Genomic DNA, 8,690 nt, shown 5'->3' on the forward strand with positions numbered 1-8,690 from the left:
TGCAATATCTAAAAAATCTTTGCACCAAAACCAAAAAAGAACACCACCACTGAAAGGTTCAAGAAATTCTACCCAATTTTTTTTTTAAATTGCACATAAATTGGAGTTCAAATGACCATGTGATGGGCTCGCAAAGTTAGGCTACCAATTCAAAAAGCAATCTGGAGAGGGGTATGGGTTGAAAAATACATGCTTAAATTTGATAGCCAAACGACCATCACAATAGTTATAAAATTCTTGGGTTTGACGATAAAAAAACTATCAAATTTATCCTCATAAAATGCTGATGTTAACAAAAAAAATTACCTAGGTGATGAAGTAGCTAATTGGGGTGTATGACCATACAAACAAGTACATGTGGTAGTAAGGCTGAGTATACATGGTTGTACAAAAATTTACACTTGACAGTTCATGTGTTCAGTAATGTGTATCCTACATAGCTAGTAATGTGTACGCTAACTTGGTGTGCTAACTGGTTTGACAACATGCAGATGATGATGTGGTACCACGGTGGTGGCAGTGTCATGTTAGACATAGGCAATGTCAGGCTGAGTTGATGGGTAGGCAGTGAATGTCTAGTTGTTGTGTGTCCTACAATAGAGGGTACTATGTCTGATGCAATAGACAAAGTGTGGGAGTCGAAGTTTATAGTTCACAGTGCTAAGGGTTTTATAAAGAGTCCCACATTTGTGGGATCACAGCACTACGCTATGTTTAAAAATGATACTGCCAAGTCCTTCAATAATGAAGACCACTTGGAATGGGTGTTGCTGGTTAGGTAAGTTTGATGCCAAGAAATTCTGTCGAGGCCTAAATTGAACCACTGGTTTCTTGCACCAGAAAAATGTAGGGTATGATCCTAATTTAATATATTGCCTACCAAAAATTGATAAGGAATATTCTATATAGAAAATAGAATATTCCTCCTTGCAGAGCTAGGGTGTCACTACTTGCAAAAAAAAAATCCTCTGCTAGCCTAAGTGGACAACATTTTTTCATAAAAATGTAGTAAAAAATGCAGAGAAAAAAAAAGATTTGAATAAATAATCAATTAGATCTGCAAAATGACCATACTCGAGTTGCAAATTGGGGCCTTTAGGTTCCAATTTGCAAACAAAGTTTGCCTCACAATCGACTTTGGCCCATGGTAGCTGAGTTTATAATCGATTTGCACCGAACCGACATTTTAGACATAATGGAAAGGTTTGTTTTGGCTCTAGACGCTTCCAATTTATGTGATACTCTAGATTTGGGCTAAGGTGTTGAAGCAACAATTCTCTCAGATAGCTATGTGAAGAGAAATTCTCCAAACTCTGATACCATATAAGAATTTTCTTTAGGGAAATATTCACTCAAGAACTAAGAACTCAAACACAACACTAGTATAAAAACAACAATATATTACTAAATAAACTACAAAAAATTCTAGATATGTGACTAATTTTGATCACATGACCAATGGTAGTTTATTGCCAGACATTTATCTCCCAACCAAATTTATGACTAAACTATTTTAATCATTGATTAGGTCATTGATTTAGTCATTTATTGTTGTTATTTGGTAGTTTATATGGTAGTTTATATGGTAGTTTATTTGGAAGTATATTTGGTAGTTTTTTGGGTAGTATATATGGTGGTATATTTTGTAGTATATTTGGTAGTATATATGGTAGTATATATGGTAGTATATATGGAAGCATATTTGGTAATATATTTGGTAGCTTATTTGGTATCTTATTTAATAATTAATTTAGTCATATAAGGGCACGATGGAATTGAAACACCATCATCCTACTTATAAAGTAGGTGCTCTTCTATTGAGCTAGTACCCTTTAAAGAATAATGCAAAAAATTGACAAAGTTATTTTCCCAACATTAGATCTACCATGATCATGGTCAATATAACATGATATGCTCTTCTCAAAGAACATAAATTTTAGTTATTATGAAAAACAATAATCTAAATATTTATCAATAACAATTCAACAATTTTAAATTCTTCTGTTCAAGCATTTTATAAAATATAATTTGGAGCACTTTGGCCACACACAAGTATTTTTTCTTGTGCTAACTTCTCAAAAAAAGATACAAATTATTATGAAATTTATGTAAAGAAAATAGACCTTTGCATTAAATAAAAATATTAAACCCCATTAAAAAATAGCATCTATTTAAAAACTGCGAAACACAATCAATTGAAATACTCACTTTTTAACATATGGAGGTGCCAAAGGATCAAATATTTCCTCTTCCTTATGCTCAGGTGGGTGCTAAAAGTGTTTATTACACTTGATTTTGACATCTATTGAATCTTAGTCTACAAACAACATAAAAATAGGAATTTGATAAAAATAAGGAATGTAAAAGGAAAGTTTGTATCAATGAACTATAATTAAGTTATTCATAGTAATAGAGAAAGTGGTGCCAATTCATAAATGTAATGACCTAAATAATATGTTTATGATAAATTTCTTAAAAAAACCTATAACAAAAGGAAATAATGGACCAGTAAAGTCTGGTAGGCAATGATTATGCTTCACTTGTTGATAACTCCAATTATAGGATAAGCCCCAAAACCATACATTGATGGATCATGAGATGGTTGATCATAACCATAATGTAATGTCTCCTTTTTAGATCTATATTTGAATGATAATCTAATGTCCCATTGTAGGTCTCCATCAACTGTTATATATAAGAGTTATAACTATAAGTAACTATTATAATTTCTCTAATCAAATGATGTTATCTTATTGCTTAATTAGCATCTATCATCATCATCAAAGCTAAGATTGAAGAGCTCAATAGACACACAATATGGTTGAAGAGACAATGATCTAGTTATTTCATACAATTCAAGATTCTTTAAGTGCACTCAGATTTTGCATTGTGGTTGATGGGTCTCATGTCATTGGGAGAAGCTTTTGTGATGGGAGTATTAGTATTCATGATACATATCTTGATGCAAAACTTTTAATGCATTCCTCTGGTTCTTTTATCGAGGAAGATGTGCATAATTAACAATAACATGACTAGATTAAGAAGAAATAGTTAAAATATGAGGATCTGAGGAAAATGAAAATTGCTAGTTAAAAGCCTGCAAACCTCTCTAAACACAATCATTTCTACAAGTAAACAATGAATGTAAAGATTTGATCACATAGATTGGAAGGCTACTTTCACATTAAAAAAGAAAACTAGGGCATCTTGCATGATGTTGCTCAACAAAAAAGTGAAAGTAAATGATTTTTTGAGAACAATTCATGGATATTGCAAGTTATTGATGTTAAAGATTGGAAAAACATGTAAGCATCTCTTTTCCATTTAAGAAGAGTAGCTAAGCAAAATTACCTGTGATCCTTAAGAAATTAAATTTATCTTATGCTAAGAAAATATATGGTGGGATTTGGAACACAGTACTTGGTTATGTCATAATTCAAACATGTGAAATAGATGAGATTCATAGCACTGCAACAAAAAGTGGAAGTTTGAGCAATTACAAATTTGAATAACTAGCTTTTCCATATACAATCTTGTTCTATAATATAACAACATCTTAATGGATTTCTGCATCTTATTCATTACCACAACATCTTATTCCTTCGCACTATGTGGTCACTATAGGAATAGTGTACTATTTTCTATTTTTAAGAATTAGGCAGTTCCTAGGAGCTTCTTGATATGTTTTCTGCAAACATAAAATACAACTATTATTTATTATCTTATTGACACATCAAACCTTTGTTATATAAAATACGATCTTGTTATTATCTTGATACATATGCAGTAGAAAGAAAAAATGGTAAATCATTAAATAAGGTATATAGAGAAGGCATGAAACTACAAAAGAGGGATTGTCAAGTACTTCAATATTCAAGGGAGAAGTAGTTGGAGCATATCTATCAACCACATTTTCATCTTGTCTACCAGAAATTTGGTGAAGTTTCACTTAATTTCGTCACCCAAAAGGTTGCCTTTTTTTGATTTCAATAACTCATAAATAGGTTCTACATTATCATTGTTGACCTCAACCTACATTTCATAGGTGCAATATAAATGCTAAAAAATCTAATAAGCATACTAGATAAGCTAATTATTACCTATTTATAAGATTGTTTCACTTATGCCAAATGAATTCACATAAATACCTAAAAAAAATAGTGAGGAAATAGAAAAATAGGAGTGATGTACTTACCTTCTCAAATACTAGAAATTCTACTTTAAAACAAGTACATGCCACATTTGTGATCTGCTCATTGTCACTTGGTTCCTCTCCAGCAAACTGATTGCATGGGAAGGCCGGTATTTCTAGTCCTGCAAAAAAATGGCCAACAAACTCTACAATATTACATAATATAAATATGATAAATAATAGTTTTAAATCCAACTTAAAAGAAATTGATGTTTTCTAGCTGAGAGGATGCTAGAAAATGTTGTTGTGTCTAGCCATACATCCATTAAAGGAATTTTCTTAACATTTTCCAGAGCCTTTTCAACAAGCCCATTTTCTACATATCTTGCAACCATAGCATTCCATGAGATGAAATTTCTTTGGGACATTTTGCAAAATAGTTCATGACCCTTGTGAATGTATCCACATTTTGTATGCATGTCTATCAGAGCATTCACAACTTCAACATCTTGTAAAATTCCTAGTCCAATAAGGCATTGATGTAACTCCATACCTTGTTACAAAGCTCCAACTTTGGCGTACATAGGGAGGATGCTGAAAAAGGTTGTACAATTTGGCTTTACAACTGGCATTAATTGAATTTGCATAAAAGAGTCCAAATTATTATCAACAAGCCTATTTTGTGCGTATCTTGTGATCATCACGTTCCATGAGATTATATTTCTTAGAGGCATGTTACCAAATAGTTCACGCACCTTATATATGCTCTCAAATTTTCCATACTTGTCTATCTAGGAACTTGCAACTAAAACATAAGATAATAATCCCTTCTCTTCTATGCTCCGCTATGCTATGCAGTGACAAAAAGAACTATGCATGAAAATGGTGAACTAGGGATGCATCAAACTAAGAATTGAAGATTAGTTCTCCATAATTTAGGCAGTAACCCCACCTTTCAAATACTTAGATCTAATTGTTAAAATAATACTATTTTTCAACACTAACAATGTGGTTTGAAATAAAAACTAGAAGATATAGTCAAAGGTATTGATAGTGAATTAACAAATTAATATAGTTTATATTTCATATTTTTCTTCAACCACATGGTATTCATCATCAATCCTGTCATTGAAGATTTAAAATAGAAAAGTAAATGTGAATTATGAATGATTTTTTGCTATTGTAGGTGCATCTATTACAAGAAGTAGAGGTCAAGAAGGTGGTAGAGTGGATTATGGGAGGGCTTGATAGTTATTATGCTACTAATACTATTGATGTAGCTTTTACATTAGGTGTAGCAGAAGAAGCAACTGCAGAAGCTACTTAGAAATTAGATGTTTCACTTGGTACTAATTTTCTTGTTTCTACTCTGCACAATGCCTCTCACAATAACTTGCTTCTAGGAAAGATAAATAAAGCTTCAAGTCCTTTAGTGATTTAAAAAATTCTAGTTAAAACTCATTGCTTTTAATGCCCAGTGACTATTGTAGCAATAAATAGAGATGAATAAATTTATGATGATAGGAGTGGTATTGTGATGGAATCTATGGAATAAACTCATTGCTTAGATTTTAGGAACCCTGTTCCAATATCCACTAAAATCTGAGAGGGTGTGGCTGAACTTTGAGTCTCTTTGTACTTAATTGGAGGATACTATGGAACACATCATAGGAATTAAATTATTCTCTTTAGTTGATAGTACCCTTGCTTTAGCTACCTCAACTGCATTGTGTTCACCATAAAAAAATTTGTTTAAAATGAGGAAAATACAAATAAGGATGGGAATGACAAGTTGCCTTTACAAGTAATAATTGTGGGGCACCCAAATGTTGGAAAATCAACACTAGAAGTTCATGATTGATGGAAGAGTTTGTGCTAACTGGTCCTGACCGAGCTATAATACATGTTTCTATTCAGGCGTAGTTTGATAAAGAGGGATGAAAATTCTATCTGGTAGACACAACATGTTTTTGAAAAAGGTTAAAAGTACAAGACAAACTAAGTGAAACTAAAAAACTTTAATCAACATAATTATAGATAGCCCAACGTCCTTTGAGAGCAATTCAAATCTTCGCTGTTTAAATGATTTTCTTTGTTCATGTGGAATCTTGAATCTTGAATCTTATCTATTAAACTTTCCAAAAATTCATACAACAGACTTTGAAGAAACCATTAAATACCAATGGGCTTTAAGCGTAATTTCATAAGTCATAAATCCCAAACATTCTGACAAAGTGACTATTAACTCATGTGCAAAAATATCTAAAAAGTTAAATTTTTTTAAATAATGTAGGGAATGGGAAACATTATTGATATTACTGGTTATTTACTAGCATGGGTTTCACCATTCGTATTTTATTTTATTGATTCACCAAGTCAGCCACTGTTCTGTGTCAACCTTCCATTCAAAATATTTTTCTCAATGGATATAATCATGACCCTTTTGTCAGCTTTCTTGACAAAATAGCATACCTATTAGAGGATGATCACAAGAATATTTTCAAAAGGTAGATTTGCACATGGCTTCTTTCTAAAATTTCTTCAACAATATTGTTTGAGGAAATCAGTCCCAACTCCAATCTCAAACAAACTTATCTTTTGGCATTCTTAATATGCTCTTGCTTTTCTGTTTAAGGAGGGTTGGTGTTGTTTTTGCAAGGCTTGAGAAAGTTATCTGATTAACTATTTTTGGACACACTCTACAAAATTAGTGTGTCACTCTATCTGTATTGTACTATGCTGGGTGCTCCAATTACGTTATGGAAGCTTGATATCTTGACAAGAGGAGGACCTGGATTGGTGCTATAATTCTAAGTTTCCAAAAAAATGATCCCTGGACTTGCCATGTTGCTGCAATTTACTGGTCCATAACTACTCTTACAACTATTGGGTATGGAGACCTACATGCTCATTACACAAGGAAGATAGTGTTTGACATCTTGTACATGCTATTTAATCATAGATTGACTGCATACATGATAGGGAACATGAAAAACTTGTGCATGGCATGAGCTGAATAATAAGATTTAGGGATTCAAAGACTATGTGCTCCTTCATTTAGAGTATGAAGTAGATGTAAACAACAAATCCTTGACCAAATTTTGGCAATCTAAAATAGATGAAGAAGGAAGTTGATACCAAATTTACTAAGGGAGAAGAGAGAAAATCTTAAGTGTAGTGATGTTATCAATCTTATATTGACTGTTGTACAAATGGGTGACATGGAAATGCTCAAACATTTGCAAAGATACGAAGAAGGTGTAAATGAATCAAATGAGAAGGGATCTACATATCTTCATCTTGCCACTAATTAGGGGTCCATCAATATGGTCAAAGGTCTATTAGAGAAAGAAGAAGTCATTAAAAAAGTGGATTGTAATGGTTCCACAGCCATGAGCATTTTTGAAAAGCTAGGGCAAGAAGACCTAGTGACATTATTCTAAGAGAAATCTCATAAAACTAATTCACATATTTATATACCCATTAAATATTATGTAGAACTTTTCATCCTACATAGATGAGAGAAATCATAGAGAGATCACTAAACCTTTAGATCTTTCCGTGGAAATTAGTTTTCATCATTTTGAAAACCCAATTTCCCTTGGGGGACTTCTGGAAGTCAAAGGAGAAAAAGGGTTAACAATTTCCCAAATTCATTGTTTAGTATAGTCACAATGCAATTGCACAATAACCTCAGCTTTGGTGGAAATATTATTGATGGCACAAAATTATTATAAAAAAATTATTCACTTCCTACAAGAATAACAATTTACAATGATCACCCAATCTATTGGAAAATAAGCAATTAGTAAAGGGAGTTAATACTTTTACCAAACTTAATTTGGGAGCTTTTGAGAATCATGGCCTGATCTCATCGGTTTCAAACCACATCTTAGGTTCAATGTTATAGAATATTGCTCAAAGTGTCTTGCACATCAAGAAATAGTTTTACATAAAGGTTTTGAGAACAACCACCCATGAAAAAGGCTCCAATTTGAGGTCCAACCCTAAATCAAAGTGAGTAAAAGAAAACAGTCGAAGACTAGATGAATCAAATATTTTTACCTGACCTCAATCTACTTTGAAGATGATGAAAGATCATCCAAATAATCAAAGAGAATCCAAATAACCATGTAGATAAAGCCACGTGTTAAGGAAAATATGAATATGAAGAATCCCATGGAAATTTGTGGTAAGCTCCAGAGTAGAACCGATCAAGGGCCACAAATTTAGATCCACCTGTGATTTGCACTCTGGATCTTCAAATCCAAATCCAAATGCCCAAAGCTATGGAAAAGATCAGAAAATAAAACAATGTCTTCTAAAGAGGAAGAATCTCTTTAGGGGCTACCTTAGATGTACATAGGATATAATTTAGAATTTAATTTAGGTTTTGATAAACTTAATCATGTCAATTATTTGATTGATTTATCATTATAATAAACTATCAAATTGTTTGAAGCTTTCCCTTCTCTTGTGAAAACCTTGTATTTGATTTAATAGTTTAGATAAAATCAAATATACACTTTATATAATATACTTTTTATTATTTTTATCA

General features: G+C 32.1%; 1 pseudogene; it reads left to right on the forward strand.

Moving 5' to 3' along the window:
• The first annotated feature begins 608 nt into the window (after positions 1–608).
• LOC149560707 (potassium channel KAT2-like) lies at positions 609–8,001 on the forward strand (annotated as a pseudogene).
• Positions 8,002–8,690: the final 689 nt, after the last annotated feature.

The sequence above is a fragment of the Cupressus sempervirens genome, chromosome 4 (genome assembly GCF_028749045.1).
Source record: "Cupressus sempervirens isolate cs-2001-9-10 chromosome 4, ASM2874904v1, whole genome shotgun sequence".
In the NCBI taxonomy this organism is placed as follows: Eukaryota; Viridiplantae; Streptophyta; class Pinopsida; order Cupressales; family Cupressaceae; genus Cupressus; species Cupressus sempervirens.